The 19,325-nt window shown below is 42.4% G+C and overlaps 1 long non-coding RNA gene and 1 other non-coding gene across 3 annotated transcripts in view; one reads left to right on the top strand and one right to left on the bottom strand.

The window, feature by feature from the left end:
- LOC132502569 (uncharacterized) overlaps positions 1–19,325 on the bottom strand; it is a 70,603-nt gene that overhangs the window by 33,063 nt on the left and 18,215 nt on the right. For both annotated transcript variants that reach the window (XR_009534492.1, XR_009534491.1), the window contains exon 2: positions 16,661–16,722. This is a non-coding gene — a long non-coding RNA (uncharacterized LOC132502569). The remainder of the gene's footprint in view (positions 1–16,660; positions 16,723–19,325) is intronic.
- Positions 8,292–8,364, top strand: TRNAG-CCC (transfer RNA glycine (anticodon CCC)). Its single transcript has one exon. It is a non-coding gene; the product is annotated as a tRNA-Gly (tRNA).

The raw sequence follows: 19,325 nt of genomic DNA, 5'->3' as shown, positions 1-19,325 counted from the left end.
TGTGGAAGCAGAAGTTGGGAAGTTGATTCTGACTGAGGGACTAGAGAAAAAATGAAAAATGAACCTTGGCCCTAATTCACATCATACACAAAAATTAATTTGAGGTGGATTATAGAACTAAATATAAAAAGCTAAAACAACAAAGTTTCTAGAAAAAAAACATAGAAGAATGTCTCTGTAATCTGTGGGTAGGCAAAGTTTTCTTAGGGCACAGAAAGCAATGACAACACAAAAAATTGATAGACTGGACTTTATCCAAATTTTAAATTTCTGATCACCAAAAGATACCATTTAGAAAAAGAATAGGCAAACCACACCCTGGAAGAAAGTATTCACCACACATGTCTGACAAAAAACTGGTATCTGGAATACATAAGAATACCTACAACTCAGTAAGGAGACAAACAACAAAATTAAAATTGGGCAATAAAATCAGATGTCTATATACTACATGATTCTATATGTACGACATTCTGGAAAAGGTAAAACCTTAGGAACAGAACATAGATTAGTGGTTGCATGAGCAGGGGTGGGGAGAAGGTATAAATTACAAAGAGGCACAAGGAAAATTTTGCCGTGATGGTAACTATATTTTGATGATTGTGATAGTTATATGACTATGTTTTCAAAATTCATAAAAAATACACCTTGGGCCTCCCTGGTGGCGCAAGTGGTTGAGAGTCCGCCTGCCGATGCAGGGGATACGGGTTCGTGCCCCGGTCTGGGAGGATCCCATATGCCGCGGAGCGGCTGGGCCCGTGAGCCATGGCCGCTGAGCCTGCGCGTCCGGAGCCTGCGCGTCCGGAGCCTGTGCTCCGCAACGGGGGAGGCCACAACAGTGAGAGGCCCGCATACCGCAAAAAAAAAAAAAAAAAAAAAAAAAAATACACCTAAAAAAGGTGAATTTTACTGTATGTAAACTATACTGCATTAAACCTGACTTTTTTAAATGAGCAAAAGATTTCAGCAGAGGGACTTCCCTGGCAGTCCAGTGGTTAAGACTCCTCATTCCCAATGCAGGGGGCACGGGTTCAATCCCTAGTCGGGAAGTTAAGATCCCACATGGCGTATGGCGTGGCCAGAAAAAAAAAAAGATTTCAATAGATACTTCACACAAGAAGATATACAAATGGCTAGTAAACACTAATAATATTTTTCAACACTAGTCATTAGAGAAATATAAATTAAAGCCACAATGTCACCATAATGGTTAAAATTAAAAAGATTGACAACATCAAATCCTGACAATAATATGGAGCAACTAAAACTCTCATACATCATTAATAGGAATGTAAGATGGTACAACAATTTTGGAAAACAGTTGAGAAGTTTCTTACAAAATATAGACCTACCATATGATCCAGAAATTTCAAGCTTAAATAGCTACCCAAGAGAGATGAAAACATGTCCACAAAAAAGACTTGTACAAGAATATTTATAGCAGCTTTACTCATAAAAGCCAAAAACTAGAGATAGCCCAGATGTTCATCAAGAGGAGAGTGGATAATTAAACTATGTTATAGGCATACAGTAAAATACCACTTAGTAACAACCAAAAAAAAAAAAAACCACCTACTGATACTGCAACAACTTGGGTGAATCTCAACATCATACTGAGGGAAAGAACAAAGCCTTAACAAAAGAATGAAGTTATGGAAAAGGCAAAACTAATTTATGGAGACAAAAATCAGAACAGTACTAGCCCCTGATTGAGCTGAGTATTAGGAATGTGTAGACAGGGTTTGTTGAGGTGGGGATTCACAGGATGGGGCATGAGGAAGCTTTCTGGGATGGTAGTAGTGTTCTAGATCTTGACAGGGGGTTGGAATACACAGTTGCAGGCATTGGTTAAAGTCATCAAATAATGCATTTAAGATTTGTTCATTTTATTGTGTATAAATTTTATGTAAAAATATAAATAAATGACATGCATGCTGAAATGGTTTAGTGTGAAGTATAGTGATGTCTGAACTGACTTTGAAATGTACCCCAGTGTATCCCTGGAGAGAGAGAAAGAGACAGGGAGAGAGATGCTCTAGATTTTTAGGGGGAGAATAGCTGGAGGTATGAGTAGATAGGAGGCAAATTATGGAGGGTCTTAAAAGCCACGTAAAGGAGTTTAAAATTCATTACAAGGAATTAGAGACCAACTGAATGGTTCTGGGTAGGGCAGTGACATGACGAACTTGATATTCTGTTTGTGGTATGGAGAATGGATCCAGGCAGGGACAGAAAACAGGCAAAAGCAGTAAAGGAGGGGGGATAGTAGCCTAGATAACAGCAGCAGCAGAGAGGTTACATTCAAGTGATAAGTGGGAGTGAGAACTGGTGGTTGACTGGATTTGGGGATGAAAAAGAAATAATCTGTAATAAAAGGATAAGAAATTATAAAACAAATGAAAAACAATTCCTCTTACAGCTCATAAACAGAAAGACAAAAAAAAATTTCAAAATGGGCAGCAAAGGATTTGAACTAGCATTTCTCCCAAGAAGGTATATAAAGTACATGAAAAGAAGTCCCACTCCATTACTCACTGGAGAAATGCAAATTGTATTAGTCTGCTCAGAGTACCATAATAATATCACAAACTGAGTGGCTTAAGCAATAGAATTTATTTTCTCACAGTTCTAGAGCGTGACAGTCCAAGATCAAGATGCCAGCATGGTGGGTTTCTGGTGAGGTCTCTCTTCCTGGCTTGTTGACGGCTGCCTTCTTGCTGTGTCTTCACGTGGCCTTTCCTTTGTGCATGTGTGGACAGAGAGAAATCAAGCTTTCTGGTGTTTCTTCTTATAAAGGCACGAATCCTCTCAGATCCTTATGACCTCATTTAAACTTAATTACTTCCTTAGAGGTCCTCAGAGTTGTAAGATGTAGTCATATTTCCCACTCTGGAGACTAAAGTCAATAGTCAGGGCAAGCAGAAAGAGATAGAGAGAACTACGTGGATTTCTAGTCTTGGTTTGCAGCAGTTCTTGAAACCTAGCTGCTTTGTTTTGTCATTCAACCATTCCTTTGATTCCATGGGCCAATAAATCTTCCTTTTTGCTAATGATAATCAGAGCTGTGTTATTGTTACCAACAAAATAATCCTAATGTTGATGAAACAACTGAGGCTCAGAGGGATCCAAGATTATAGAGCTAGGATTTATACTCAACACTAATTCCAAAACTGGTATGTATATATATACCACCATAGATTTAATTGGCCTCGGGAAGACTTAGAGAGGATATGATACATTCATGGAGCTGACGTTACAAACTGTTAACCACCTGAGGATAGGAACAGACTGACATCTTTTTCTTTATGCCCTAACACAGCCTGACCCCCAGGAGGCACTTGACGAATGTTTGTTGGAAAGAAAAAATGACAATTACACAGCAAGCAGTGAGATCCCCAACGTTGGATGTATTTGAACAAGGGCAGGACATTGTGTGTCTGAGATGCTATAGAAGCAACTTCTATTCAAGGAAGTAAACAGAAGATATCCAAATCTCTTTCCTTTTTAAGAACGCATGATTATAAGAAAACAGTCATTTTACCTTTCTTTCCCCTTGCCTGGAGCATGTTAGATAATATCCAAAGAGTTCATATGGGTGGTTTTGACTCTCAGAGGAAAGAAAGGAAGGAAAGAAAGAAACAGCAATCCTTAGGTCTTCCAATCCAAGCTTTCCCTCTCTTCCAGGTTCCCTCCCACCCCAAACCAAACGCAGACCCCTGGGGAGTGTCACCTGGGTCAGAAGGCTGACATCCATGGGCACAGAAATATTGTGTGGGTTCATTAGAGCATTGCTTCTCAAATTTTAAGTCACCTAGGGGTCTCATTAAAATGCAGCTTCTGACTCAGCATGTCTGGGATGGAGCCTAAGATTCTGCCTAATAATTTCCCAGGTGATGCTGATGCTGATGCTTCTAGTTGGTCTACTGGCTGCACATTTAGTAGCAAGGCCTGAGAAGATCTCCAATGACAGAAACTGTTAAATCCTTGAAGTAGACTAACTGACTTACTTCAAGAAAGAGGCAGAATAAAGGGGACTCTGGAACATTCCATAAGTCCAATGATGTATCAGTAACTTCAGAGAACAGATTTAACACTGCCGTGGGGCAACACATCAAGAAGATAGCAAGAAGGCCAGACTATCAGAAGCACACAGAGCTAGAGAGGAAGAGCGATGCATAACAGGGAACCTAACTGCTACTTTAATGTTTCACAGCAAAGATATTTCAAACAATCATGGCCAACAGAAGTAAGAAAATGGTATTGCTTTACTTCCCTCAGTTCCCTGGTTCTATGCAAGAATTCCAGGCCTTTCGGCACTAATGAAGTTTTATCTCCAACCCAACATTTAAAGCACTCTGCTAATGTGAATCTTCAAGCCTCAAGAGCTCCATCTGGGCTCCCCAGAAGAACCAGGACAAGGGGAGAGCTCTGCCCAAACAAGCTTGATTGTAACAAGTCCCACCTCCCTTCTCTCCTGATTTGCAGGAAATGGGGCTAAAGACAGAAATCTTATTGCCATCAGAGTGAATTTTAAGTCATACACATGTAAATTAATCCTGCCTCTGCCCTTTACCAGCTGTGTGGCCTTTGCCGAGCAACTTCTCCCCTCTGAGTCTTAGATTCCTCCTCTATAACACAAGAAAATAATGACAATGACTACCTCTCTCTACAACGCTACTGACACCATCAGCATTTGTAGGGGAATTGGTTGATGCTGTCGTAGTTAAAATAACAGTTTACTTTAAATACTTTATACATACTTTGTATTGTGGGGAATTTTTATGAAAGATAAAACTATGAAGATATTTATAGAGACTCCTAAAAAAAAGCATGAAGTCACTTTAAAAAAAATTGTTCCATGTAATGTATGGTTATAAGGTAAAGAGAACATTTCTTAGAACAAATACGCCTGCATATTAAATGAGGGCTCATCTTCCAGGACATCCCTTTGACAGTTTAGACCAGTGATTCCCAACTGGATTTGGGGGAGAGGGGATGGTCAGAGCCTTTTCAAGTTAAACATACCCCTCCCTCCACAAAATTCTGATTCCTTTTCTGCCCCATACTAATCTTTGTATCTATTGATGCAACCCTTATGCCAAGCATTTGGGGGCTTCCTTTCTTGGTAACCTCTGGCTCCTGCTGGCCATGCAACAAAACCAGTCACATTATTTTGTCTTTAGCCAAATATGCTCTTCTCCAGCTTGATCACTCATCTTATTCACCAGATTTGGCTCCACATAGGTTTTGACTGTTTCCAACTAAGTTCTTCCACTTTGAGGATATACAAGTGAATATCCTAATAGCCCTGAATACACTTGCCAAGAAAAACAGACAGTTCACTTTAAAGTAGAATTCATGTGTGACATCCTCTTCAACTTTATAACAGCCATAGAGAGCTACGGACTGAATTGTGTCCCTCCTCCATCCCTGCAAATTCATCTGTTGAAGTCTTAACCCCCAATTGTGATGGTATTTAGAGGTGGGGTCTTTGGTAGGTGATTCGGATTAGATGAGGGGGGTGCCTCATGATGGGATTAATACCTCATACAAAGAGGAAGGGACACAAGATCTCTCTCTCTCTCCCCACCCCTCCCTAATGTGCACTCACCAAGGAAAGGCCACGAGAGGACACAACGAAAAGATGGTAGTCTGAAAACCAGGAAAGGGTCCTCACTGACACAGAATCTGTCACCACCTTGATCTTGGACCTTGCAGCCTCCAGAACCATGTGAAATAAATGTTTGTTGTTTAAGTCACTGAATCTATGGTATTTTGTTATAGTAGCCTGAACTAAGACATAGAGTTTTCAATTACTAAATCTGTCAATGAATAAAAAGTAACTCTGACCTGAAAGGAAGGCTGGGTATGGTTCTTATGTTCTCTGGGTCACAGCTGTGGGCTCTTGTGGAGATATTTAAGTTTATTTATTAACAGCCGTCCTCTTTTTCCCTCCTACATACAGGGTGGTGGGTTCCTAAGAGCTTTGGAGAGGTTTATTTTTATCTATTGAGTGGATAAAAGACATTAATGAAACCATTTGGGACTTCAGGGACTGGGCTTCACCCACAGAAGTCAAGGGGAGGCAAGCGTGAGTGACCATTGATTATTAAATGTCCTCTTAGCAAAGGAGCATCACCGGACTGGACTGATGGGCGTTTAAGTGTGTGGAAAGTAGGGACAGTGCCATATATGCATTATGTATAAAGAGGCACCCCAGCTTTCTTACACAAAACAATTAATGAAATCACTTTGTGAAAATGTAGACCTCTCCCTCCCCAACTTGACTACCAGCTGGTCCAGCCTTTGAACATATAGCACCACGTTATGATGGCTCCAAAAATTTGGGTCAGCACAATGTTTAAACTCTTAAGTGGAACCACTAATCTCCATTAATCTGACTGTAAAGATGAGAAATAATGCTTAATACAAAAGCATAAGAGTTGGTAATGCATGTTCCTCTGACAGGCTGCCTTAATACACACCAACTCCTGCCCAAAGAGCAGAGTCTTCGGAATTGCATCTGACCATTCAAAATCTATTCTTGAACCTTTCTGGAATTCTCTTCATACAAGACAACAGGACCCTAGGGAGCATCCACCATGATGTCCACAATGACATTTATTCCATGGGACTTCTAGCACTCCATGCCCCCACCCACTACCATCTTCTCTTTCAAATGGGCAGCACAGCAGTGAATAAGTGCTGAGTTTATGGCTTGACAGAGCTGTGACCCTGTCACTGGCCCAGATGGCCATAAGCTGAGTGGACCAGTAGGTTCAGCAGATGCTTCACACCTATGTGACACTCATTCTGGCTGGCACATAAGGGAAACATGATGGAGTTCTTTTCCTGGTGGGGACATTTTGGGACTTTGGGAAGTCCCAACTACAGAATAAGTGCTTCTCATTTTCCTCATCCCTCCTCAGCTCTACTGCTCCTTCCTCTGGGTCATTTTCTCAAACCATAGTCCATGAAACCACCTTCCAGAGAATCACTAAAGCTGTGGTTAGAAATTGACATTCCTGGGCCCCTCCCCTAGAACTACTGAATCAGGATCTCTCAGGTGGGACTCAGGAAAACCACATTTTAAACAAGATGTACCAGTGAAACGTAAGCACAAAATGTTAGAAACGCTATCTAAATTTTGTAAAGTTCTTACAGGAGCCCAGCCAAAAAATGGCCATGCATGAGATAACCCAGCCCCAGCACAGTGATTTTGGACCGGAAATTCCCATAGTGTGGTTCCCAGGCAAGCTCTTAAAGCAAAAGTTAACATGTATCAAGTGGAAAAACATATACAGACCCAGGACATAGAAAGGCTGTGACATCTGTTTTTAGTAGCCACTGTTACTATAGTCTTCCTTTCGTCCTATCAAAGTAACAATTATTGAGTGCTCACAATGTGCCCAGTGCCATTCTAAGTGCTTCATATGTATTAACTCACTAAAATCTCATAACATTCTATGAACAGAACTTTAACTATTAGCCCTCATGAGGGGACAGTGAAAAGCTTCAGGAGGAGGTGACATTTAATTAGACTATGAAGGATTGGTGAAAATATATTATCTTTCACACCTCACTTATTAATTCAACTGCCACCAGGCAGGATCCTCACTGCCATTTGATGCCTCCATAAAAAGACTTTTTAAGTCTCCACCACTAACTCCCTAGAAATAAGGGATAACAATATTTGGGTTGGCTATTGACGCCATGAATTACAAGGCTGACTTTTTATATGGGTTCCTGAATTGTAATTAACCATTTGGACTCTTGTCCTAACCCAAAGAATGACTCCTTTTGTGGAAGTCATTCCACAGAGAGGCTGGCTGCCCGCTCTATGCACAGGCAAAGCCATCTCTGTCTGCGTTTTCTGATGAAACTGAGCTGTGGCAGGAGCCAGAAAAAAATGAGGCTCAATTCATGAACATTAGAATACAGATCAATGGTCTCCTTTCCAACACAATTCACATGTATGGTGGCCATTGTCTTTAACTGTCAGGCCCAGACCTCTCCCCACCCTTCTGGTAACAGATCCTAAGCCCAGAAGTTCTACAGTAGACTAGTGATGGCTCCATCCTCTTGACTGGAGTGGGGACAGCAGCCACAGAGACCAAGGATGGGCTTGTGACCCAAGGAAGGATCAATCAGAACCCCTCCCTGGGGTCTCCTGGCAGGAAGCACTAAAAAATTGTGAATCTAGGGGTCCCCACAGCAGCATTCTCTGTCCCATGGAGAAATCTGTCTGCATTAAAGAGTGAAGTCGAACAAGAATGAGTGGGACAAGGACTTCCCTGGTGGTCCAGTGGGTAAGACTCTGCACTCCCAATGCAGGGGGCCCAGGTTCAATCCCTGGTCGGGGAATTAGATCCCCCATGCATACCACAATTAAGAGTTTGCATGCTGCAACTAAAGATCCCACATGCTGCAAGTAAGACCCGGCTCAGCCTAAATAAATTAATTAAATAAATATTTATTTATTTAAAAAAAAAAAAGAATGAGAGAGACAGAGACAGAAGGAAAAGAGATAGAGAGACATTGACCACCATCTTTTGAGTACCTCAGGCCAACACCAGTCTTACCCTTTGTATAGTTAGGTTACTGGGGTGAATAAACTTCGCCTTTAGATTTAAATTATTTCAAAATGAGTCTCTATTAACTTACCAACAAAAAATTTCTTACTCGCGGAAACATCTCATCTTGCCACTCAATTTTGTGTCCCACAGACACAAGGATGAAAATAACTTGAATTTGTATTGATGCTTGGTGTTCAAGGCATTCATCCTGTTATCTTTCTGTATCTACCATGTCATGTGCACTCTGTCAAGGCACTGGGGGCACAGAAGTGAATAAAGTGGTGCTCTTGGAGCTTACAGTCCAAGTAATCACACAAATAAATGTTCATGTTACAATTTTTTTTTTTTTTTTGGCCACACCACACGGCTTGTGGAATCCCAGTTCCCCGACCAGAGACCAAACCTGGGCCCCTGGCAGTGGAAGCACAAAGTAATAACCACTGGACTGCCAGAGAATTCCCTACAATTTTTTAAAATGCTACAGAAGATAATGATAATAAGAATCAATCCTACTGGGGAATGAGAGTGGGAGCAGGGAGTCTCCTCTCCAAGAGTGGCTTTTGATATTTACACTGAAATCTCAAAGACAGTGGGAATCATCCAGGCAAAGATGAGGTTATGAGCTTCCCCAAGAGAGAGCTGTACTGTGAAGGCTCTGGGTCTACAAAGAAGCACATAAGAAGCAGAAGAGAGCAGTGTGTTTGGAGTGGAAAGAGATCAAAATGAGACTGAGGGGCAGGTAGGAATAAGACTGTCATGGCCTGTCAGGCCATGTTAATGGTCTTGGGCAGCCAATGGAGGGTTATAAGTAGGAGAGTGACGCAAGTGGGTTTACACTGTAAGAGGATGACTCTGGCTTCTGTGTGAGGTCCAAAGTGGAGGAGGCAATACTAGGTGGAGCAGGAGAGTAAGGAGGTGACTGCAGTCAGACACCCAGGCAGGACATGATAACGGCTTGGACTAGGCTGGTCAGTGGAGTGAATAGATCTGAGACTCACTTAAAAGACAGAATGGAATGTGTTATTGATTAGCTACAATGCAGGGAGAGGATGACTCCAGTTTCTGGTATGAGCACTTGAGTAGTTTGTGATGCCACTGATTGATCTGGGAATGTCAGAGAAGAAATAGGCTTTGGGGGGAGATTTTAAGTTCAGTATGGGAAATTTTCCTTTTTAGATGCCTGTGAGACATCAAATGGAAACAGCAAGTAAGTAATGTATGCATTACTTCACTTAAAACAACAGATTGATATGACAGGTTTTACTGCACCCATTTTACAGGTAAGGAAAGTGAGGTTTGCCTAATATAATAATTTAGGGAAACTACTGGTAGTAGAACTTAAACTTCCTACATCTTAGTCCGAGTGTCTTCAGTGAACCATGCTGAATCCTACTACACTTGGCTGATTAAACAAACAAACCAAAAATAATGTTATAGAATAAGGCATTATGTCAATCCAAAGTTGTGTGCTGTGAAATCAATGTTGTGCTGTCCAGTATTTGGTGTCAGTTTGATAATGTAACAAAACATGTGGAATCTGCCCTTGTACTTCATAGAGCTGACAATCAGCCTTTAATTGAGAAAACAGTGCCCAACCCCACTGGGGTTTAAAGCTTCATCTGTGCTTTGCATTTGTACCAAACATTGCAACCATTATTGGTAAAAAACTGTCAGAATACATTCATTCTAATTACAAAAAGGAAACTATTTCTCAAAATGGTTGCTTTACCAACAGCACCTACCAGCTATATATCCAGATGAAAGAGACAAGTGGAGTTTTGTTATTTTAAAAAATCAATAGATTGGCTCTTATGGAAGTCATTAATGCAAACTGTTTAGCAAGAGATACTGATTTTTCATTCCTAGTTGGCATTCCATTAAAAAAATGCTGCACTGAGTCTCTAAACAAATCTATGATTAAGGATCATTATCCATAGTGTCTGTAGAATGTTGCCTGGTCCACTGACTAGAAAGAAAGGATGTATTTGGCTCTAAGTGGAATCTCAGATTGGCTGTGCAGAGGCAAGCCAGTCTGGGCTGGACCCAGATGTAGTGGGAGCCACCTTAGATTCTTGAGCAGGGGTGATGAAAGCAATATTTGCAAAAAGTTCAGCCTGGTACTGTGATCAGTCTTATGACACGGCCCTAGAGTTAAATTGCTAACTAGAGGAAGTGTATCCTGGGAGTGGAGACACTTGTTATCCATCTTCGTGACAACCTTCCCCACCCCAGCCCCTAATTTGGTAGCATGTGCACAAGAAGGGCTTGATAGGTATATGTGGAATGTGGGCAGCAAGGGCTGGGGACTGGGAAGACTTTTATGAAAGACACTGATTTCCTTGCCCTTTTCTACCATTAAAACGCATAGTGGGGGGGCTTCCCTGGTGGCGCAGTGGTTGAGAGTCCGCCTGCCGATGCAGGGGATGCGGGTTCGTGCCCTGGTCCGGGAAGATCCCCCATGCCGTGGAGTGGCTAGGCCCGTGAGCCATGGCCGCTGAGCCTGCGTGTCCAGAGCCTGTGCTCCACAACGGGAGGGGCCACAACAGTGAGAGGCCCGCATACCGCAAAAAAAAAAAAAAGCATAGTGGGTTTTTTTCTAGCTTGTAAAAACAGATTTTTATGGATTTCTGACTTTATGCCTTGGTTTCATTTCTAAATGGAACTTGTCAGCCAAAAAACCCAACTGGCACTTATAGGGAGGAAACAGTTTTGAATTTCTGAGTTGGTCTCAGATAATGAGGCTGGGATTTCCTACTACAAAGAAACTGGGATATTTTCCAGAATTTTCCATGCTTAAACTGGTTTGGATTCCAGTAGCACAGGTCTTGCTATCAGATCTGGCATACTTGAAATTGCAGTACCTCTGAAGCAACTGGGTGTCTGTTCCTTCTGGCTTTCTCTGGAGAAGTCACATCATGCTGATGTGAGGGTCGACCAGGAGTCAGGTACCGGGGGTCCAGTGCCCTCTGTCACTACCTCAGTATGTGTCCTTGAACAAGTTGTTTCACCTCTCTGTGCCTCCGTGTCTTTTTCTAGCGGGAGCAAGGATGGGCCCAGACAGTCTCCAAGGTCCATTCCAGAAGTGCAGACCATTTACTAGTTAAAAAGCACTCTTCCCATACATTTTCAGTAGGGGCTTTACATCAAATGCTACAGAGAAAAGTAAGAGAATGATGATGCTCCAGGAACTAAAATGCACACATAGAAAGGTAGGCTGGGTGGGAGCCAGCTTGCAGGAGCCCCTCAGCCACAGTGGACCATCTTTGTCCGCATTTAACTCCAATCTGAAAGCAAGTGAGCTCAGGTATGGAAGAGGCAGCTGATAATGACCCTCCAGGGAGCTCCCATAATGAGGGCCCAGGCGCTTACCTCATGGCCCTGCCAAGGTTGAGTTAAGAATTCTCCAGGTAGGGAATTCTTTGGAGATTCTCTGCTTAAGTTTTTGGAATATTTCCCTTGAGGAAACCATTCCCTGGGAGATGGACAGTCAGATTGGATAGGTGGGGAGGTATCCAGTTAACTATTTCTGAAGGGAAAAAAACACGTCTTGTCTGTGACACCCCTCCAGCCTCCATCTCCCCCTAAATCTCACGCTCATACCCACATGGACACTCCCCGCCAAAAAAGGAGTCCCCAGAGGAGAGGGGCTCCGTTTGTTTAAGAAAAAGTCCTGTTCTCTTGGCCATTAATCATGCCTGTAAGAGCGTTTATTAATGCCCTGTCAATTGTTCCGAGTGAAGGCAGCCTGTCAGCTGTCCTCCCTCCCCGTTAGCTGTGTGCAAACACTGGTGATTAAGCGCCAGATTTAACATCCTCATGAATATTTAAGAGGCTGTTTTTGAAAGTTTCCTGTCCTTTTACACTAATAGCCCCATTAAAACCTGTTTACAAGCCAGTCAAGAGAGTAACTGCATGCACTTAAAACATGAGAGTGCTCCCTCAAGAGGGGCACATGACCACGTGAAGATCGATACACAGCTTAAAGTAAGACTGTCTGCCCGCCCCCAGTGGAGCCCAGCCCCATGAGAGCCACGTAAAAGAGCTGGAAAGGACCCAACTTGTTAATTAGACCAATGAGGCGGGGCGTGCGGGAGCAAGCCCTGGTTACTGGGCTCCCCGCTGCCCTATGTGGGGTGACCCCAGTTCCAAAGACTTCAAAAAAGTTGCCTGAATGATGTCAAGGGCAAGCAGTCCCAGGCCAGCCCAGGAAAGGAAATTTGTCTCTGGGCCTGCTCACCTGCTGGCTCCTGCCCTCCATACACCACCCCAAGCACTGGGCTCTGCTTCCGTCCCAGGCTCATCGAATGAATCTTATCCAAGGAGCTAATAAGGGCTTAAGGAAAGGAAGTATAATGAGAGGGGGGCCCTTGAGGATTCCCAAAAGCTTTAAGGGTCCAAAGGGAAGCGAGGCAAATTCGCAAGGGAGGTATTGGGAATGGGGTGAGATGTCTCTTTTCTGCATAGAAGAGCTGGTTTGCCATCAGCACCTGAGGCTGCCTTTCCTGCAGTTAGGAAAGAACACAGAAGTGGGGAAAACCACTTGCTCTTTGAAAGTAGGAAGATGATTACCTAGTGTTGTTATACACAAAGGAATGGATAGACCAGCGGAACAAGGGCAGGGGGCTCTGCTGAAAGGCAGTGCAGTCCACTTCCTCCCCAGCCCCAAGAATGGGCAGCTGCGCAGAGGGACCGCCCCCACTCCAGGTGGGGGAACTCTCAAACACTAAATCTGCTTCCCCAGCCATCACCTGGTCTGTGCTGAAAGAGTCCGAGAATCCCTTTTAGAGCAAGGACATGTGCCCCGAACTTTTCCAACTGAATTCTTACCGTTCAATACAAAGTTCACCATTTGGAACACTTCATGTTCCTGCGGCATTGTGGGGTTCCTCAAAACGCAGGCCAGGACTGCTCTACTTTTTATCTGACATAGTGCCTGGCCCAGAGGTGACTTTTGCTTTCTTCTACGTAATACATGCATGGTGATACAGTACATTCTGATTTATAATAAGAATGTAATTGTAGCAGTACTCACTGATCTAGAGCATGGTAATCTAGGAATGCCTCCTCTCCAGAGATTCTACGAGAACCGAAAGTTAAGCCGAAAGCCTTCTGAGCAGCCAAAAAAAAAAAAAAATTGCAATATCCATGCACTAACATTTTAAGCATTTTACTCATCAGGCCCATATTCCAGCAGGTTAACAACATTTTTAACATGATTCCAATAGGTTTGGCTCCGTGTATCTCTAGTCAATTACAAAGAGCAGAGGAGAAGCTAGAGACAGACACACTGACAGTAGGAAGACGTCATAGCTCTGGACAGTGAGTGAGAATAAAATTTTCAAAACTCTAGGAAGTGAGTCAAGAGCCCCAACCACACAGCAGTCTGGGGTCATTTATTCCAGGGGCAAATATCTTTCCACACCTCTACCTGCCCCTGCTGCCAATAAAAAAGGCAATAAGCTCTAATGCCTCATGCGTAATGAAATAGAAAAGGGTGAGACACAATTCTTCGAAAAGTCTATCTATAAGAGTTAAAGCTTTTGTAGTTTGGGAGCTTAGAGCTAAGCCTTCAGCTATCCAGAAAATGTATCTCTAGAATAACTCATTTATCCTCTTTTTTTCTTTCACTATATTCACATTTCGTGTTTCCTCCAAAGTGTTCAAAAGAATCCAGACAAATTTATAAACCAGGAGAACAGGTTGCCACACCGAGAAGCAGGTTTCATTACTTTCCAGGCAATGGTGTCCTGGAGCTAGGTCACCCTGGCTCAGGAGAACTGAGTGTTAAATGTTCAGGAATTTTATGGGCTAGCATTAAACACAGACATTATTAGATACTAAATTATATAAACTTACACTCAAATAACATACTAAAGACAGAGGTAATAAAGAGTCAAAGCTCATCACTTCTTAATCATCTTACTGGATTTTACTCTTATGGAATCTGTGGTGAAAATGCCTCCTAATGGTGGCTGCGGCCCATCACTCCCAAGGCCACATTCAGTGACATCCCTTCGGCAGTTTGAAATGGCCATAGTAGGAGAAATTGGCAAATGCCACACTTGGAGTTTGTTCGGGGTTTTTCTCCCCCCAGAAAGGTGGTTGTTAAACATGTACCAGTACAACACTGTTTGGGACACACACACCTCCGGCTGTTAAGGTTACACTGTGGATTCCTGAGTGAGCAGGGGAAAGTCTCTGTGTCTGGGGAAGTGGAAAGGGAGATGGGCTGGTTTTCAGGTGACCTCTGGCTATGTGACCTCAGGCAAGTGGCTTCCTCTCTTGGGGCCTCCCTTTCCCCAGATGTAAAATGGGAGTATTGAACTTGACAGTCTCTAAGTCCCTTTCTGGTTGTAACACTCTCTGACTCTAGGACTCCTCATTGACTCTCAAGTCAAACAGACATAAATGTATTACAGTCTGGCCCTTGGCAGGTGGGAGGGATAGAATTTAGCTATCGAGCACTTCCTCTTTCTCAAATACTGCCCGAAAGAATGTAATAACATGTGTAGAGCAGTCAAAAGGACCCAGACCAAGTTGAACAGGATCACAGAACATGAAGTTCCCATTTACTTTCATTCGTTCTTCAGCCCGCTACTTGCCATTAACACCAGCGAAGCTATTTCTGAAATTCAAGGTATTCACTAAATAATAAAAGCCCCAAGAAATCTTGTAAGTGTTCAGTATTATGATCCAGAGACTTACAGAGTGATGCCCTGGAAAATGAAAAGGCTTTGGAGTCAGAAGACCTGGATTTGGGTTCTCGACAACCCAATTCACTTTTTCTGCTTGTATAAGCTTGATCAACTGAAATATCCTCCAGACCCAGTTTCCAGTAAAATGTGAACAATTTCTGGTAGTATAGACTGTGCAGTCTTTCTAGAGAGACTTTTTGGTGGTACTTATTCAATTTAAGTGTCTGTCTTACGGCTCAGCAACCGTTCTCTTGAGTTTGCTTCCCACAGAAATTCCCATCCAGGCTCATCAGCAGTGCAGATGTTCGTGTGCCAGAGTTGGAGGCTACCAAGGTTTCCACTAGGGGGCATAGACGAGTAAACCATGACGGACTCACACTGTGGAATATTATGCAACATTTAGAGGCAAGGGGGTAGATACACACAGCAACACGGATCACTCTTGTAAACACAGTGTTGAGTAAAAAAAATGCAAACAACAGTGAGAGCTAAAGAAAATTGACGCTTATGTAAACAAAAATTGCACACATGCTAAACAAAATATATGTTTTAGATGTGCACATATAAATAACAAGATAAACATTGGACACATTTAGCATGATTGTCTGTGTGGAGGCAGAGAAGTGGGAGCGGGAGAAAGAGAGATAAAAGATAGTGTATTGATTAATTAATTATGCAAACAACAGAGGGGCAGCAGACAAACTAGATACTTAATGTGCCATGTAATAAGTATGATGAACTCAGCCCTCTAAACCTAAGCCCAATTAAAACATAATGAAAATTATAATAATACTTTACCTACCGCCACACAGTTTGGGTGAGGGTCAAATGAATAATGTATGTGAAAATAATTTGTGAACCATGAAATATTACTCAGGTATATTATTATAATCATCATTTTTGCAGTATATCTGAGAAACAGTGAATGAGGGCTGAAAGAAATATTTAAGGAATATAGCAAGGTATCTCATCTTTCTGTCTCGATAAGTTTAACTGATAAGGTTAAAAATCCCTTAATTAAACATGACTCTGTAAATCACAAGTTTTTAAATAAAATTGTGGTCACTCTCGATTTTTCTGAGTGACATATTTGTGGTCAACACTGCCAATCGTCAGCCCATAGGCATTCTCCCTGCTTCCTTAGGGATCCAGTTGTTCACACAGCATGGCGTCTTTATTTCCAAAGGATCAGCTGTGATTTGTCCAAGACGGGCACAGCAACCCCATTTCTTGGAATGGAGTGAGTAATTGCTGTAAGTGGGACTCAGATCTGGGAAAAGATATATCAGGGGAAGTTTGTTTGGAGGAGGCTTGCGGAAGAAAAAATGTCCCTGTTTAAAAAAAGAGAGAGAGAAAGAGGTAAGGTCGAAGGCTTTCATCTCCTCTTACCTTAAACATGAAGATGTGCTGTTTGCAGCTGAAGCAGCCACTGTGACCATCAGACAGGAAGCCTAAGAACAAGCAGACAAGATGGGGTTAATTGAGCAATATGGAGAAAGAACCACCACACCATATCTAAAACTGCCTAGACCTCTGGCTATTTGAGTTCATTAAATGTCTTTATTATTTTAGACACTGTGAGTCAGATGTTACTTGCAGTCAAACACTTCCCTGCTGATACAATATTTACTCTGGCCGGCCTTGAAAGGAGATGTCCATTTCCTATGCATATTCTGAGGGAAACATCATCATCTTCCCACCTTCCCAACATTTTCCCAAATGTTATATTTGGCAGACTTTACAGGAGCAGAGAGCTGTGGTTTAAAGCAGGTGGGGCCTGACTGTGTTTTGTGTCAACCAGGAAAGCCAGCATAGGTGAAGTAACCCAGGCCTCTGTTTGACACGTCAGGAGTTCTGAAAAGGTGCCACATACCTAATTTTACCTCTGAAGCCAAAGATGATGAGAAGTGCCTCATAAGGAAAGGTCAAGGACAAATGTGTGGGCTGAAGATGAGACGACTTATGGTCTTAAAATGCCATTGGGTCTGGGTGTGGAAGAGGACTTTGACTTGTTCTGTGTGGTCCCACTGGACCGATGGGGGGAAGTTTTAACTTGGGATCTCCAATTAGAGTTGTCCAACTCCAGGAGAGCTTATGCTATAAGACTATGAGCTCCTGGGCCCTGAATGTGTCCGAAATAAAGCATTCTACACTGAATAGCAAGTCTTTAGGGTTCCATTCAAGCCCAAGATTCTAAGATTATGTTATCCTCTTGAAAAAAATGCAAATTATCTTCAGGATCATAATTCAGGCAATACAGGTGATAGCAGGCCCTTGATGAAGATAACAACGCAGAGTGGAGAAACTGAGGTCATCAAAAATTCCTTTCCAACTCTACATTTTAGAGAACAAAAAAATATGGTCATTTCCTAAAGAGCTGAAAATAGAATTACCATATGATCCAGGAACTCCACTCAAAAGAACTGAAAGCAGGGTATCAAAGAGATATTTGTACACCCATGTTCATAACAGCCTTACTCACAATAGCCAAAAGGAGGAAGCAACCCAAGTGTCATTGATAGATGAATTTTAAAATGTGGTTTAAAAAAATGTGGTATATGCATACAATGGAATATTATTCAGCCTTAAAAAGGAAGGAAATTCTGACTCATGCTACAACATGGGTGAACCTTGAGGATGTTATGCTAAGTGAAATAAGCCAGTCATAAAAAGACAAATACTGTAGGATTCCACTTGTGTGAGGTACTAAGAATAATCAAATCCACAGAGACAGAAAGTAAAATGGTGGTTGCCACAGTTGTTTAATGGGTACGGATTTCCAGTTTTACAAGATGAGAAGAGTTCTTGAGATTGGTTACACCACAATGTGAATGTACTTAATGCTATTGAATTATATACTTAAAAGGGTTTAGATGGTAAATTTCATGTTATGTGCTTTTACCACAATTTTTAAGGGATAGGGTTGTTAGGTATTTTTATAGGACCCAGATCCAGGAGATCTTTTCTCCACAGTCCTGGATGCAAGGACCCCCATCCCCTCCACAGGCAGAGGAAAAGCAAACCCATTCTCAGTGGCACCGAGGGGGAGGAAAGAGCAGGCGCAGCCACTGCTCAGAATCACTACCCAATAGCTGGCCCTGTTTTGGAGAAGTTATCATCCCCCTCCTACAAATGGCATTGCCCTGACTCCTGCTGTAGCCTTTTCTCCATCTAAACAAAGAACCTTAAAAGGAATCACTGAATTAAATAAGAGTTACCTTCAACTTCAGCCATTCTGACCCCTCTGTTCTTCAGACCCAGAGGGGGAAAAGGATTTTGCCTACCACCATGCCTCAAATTAGTGACAACCAAGATTAGAACCATCAGAGTTCCACAAACCAGCCCCTCCGCTCACAGGTAGGTTGGTGCAAGTATTGTTTAGCATTGCTAAAGAACTTCAGATTTGCAAAGTGCTTTATGCTCATCTATTATTCATACACTAATGAGAATACTTAGATTGTGCCTTTTCTCCAAGGAACTCAAAGCACTTTGTAAATGTTAACTCATTCACCCTTTATGTCCCAATGGGACAGAGAGAAATCCTCACCCCTTGGCTCTGCACTTGGTAAAGAGTAAGCCCGGCAGAGGCAGCAAGTGTGATGGAAGGTAGGCTCACAACCAGGGACATCCAATTTCATGCGCCCTCACTGTCTTCTATCCATCTAAATAGTGCTCCTGGTACTGAAATTAAAGCCCTAGAGTCCAATGAGATATTTCTCTGAGACTGAACGGCATGCATGATAGCAGAGAAAAGGGGGCTTAAGTTGTAGGCAGAGGGAGAAAAAAGGGAGTAAAGATAAAAGGAACATTTTCTAGCCATATTATAACAGCTAACATTTACTGAGCATTCAGACTTGCAACTCCTGAATCATCTTACTGAATCTTCATCTTACTCGTATGATTAGATAATGATTATCCTTTTTCAAATAAGGAAATTTGGGGACTGGAGAGGTAAAGAAGCTTTCTCAAGGCCACCCCTAGACTGTGGCAGCATTGTGACTAGAACCCAGATCTCGCTCCAGGGCTTGTGCTCTAAAGCTACATGTGAAACTGC

Source organism: Mesoplodon densirostris, chromosome 15 (genome assembly GCF_025265405.1).
Source record: "Mesoplodon densirostris isolate mMesDen1 chromosome 15, mMesDen1 primary haplotype, whole genome shotgun sequence".
Taxonomy (NCBI): Eukaryota; Metazoa; Chordata; class Mammalia; order Artiodactyla; family Ziphiidae; genus Mesoplodon; species Mesoplodon densirostris.
This window is presented reverse-complemented; position numbering and strand designations above follow the sequence as displayed.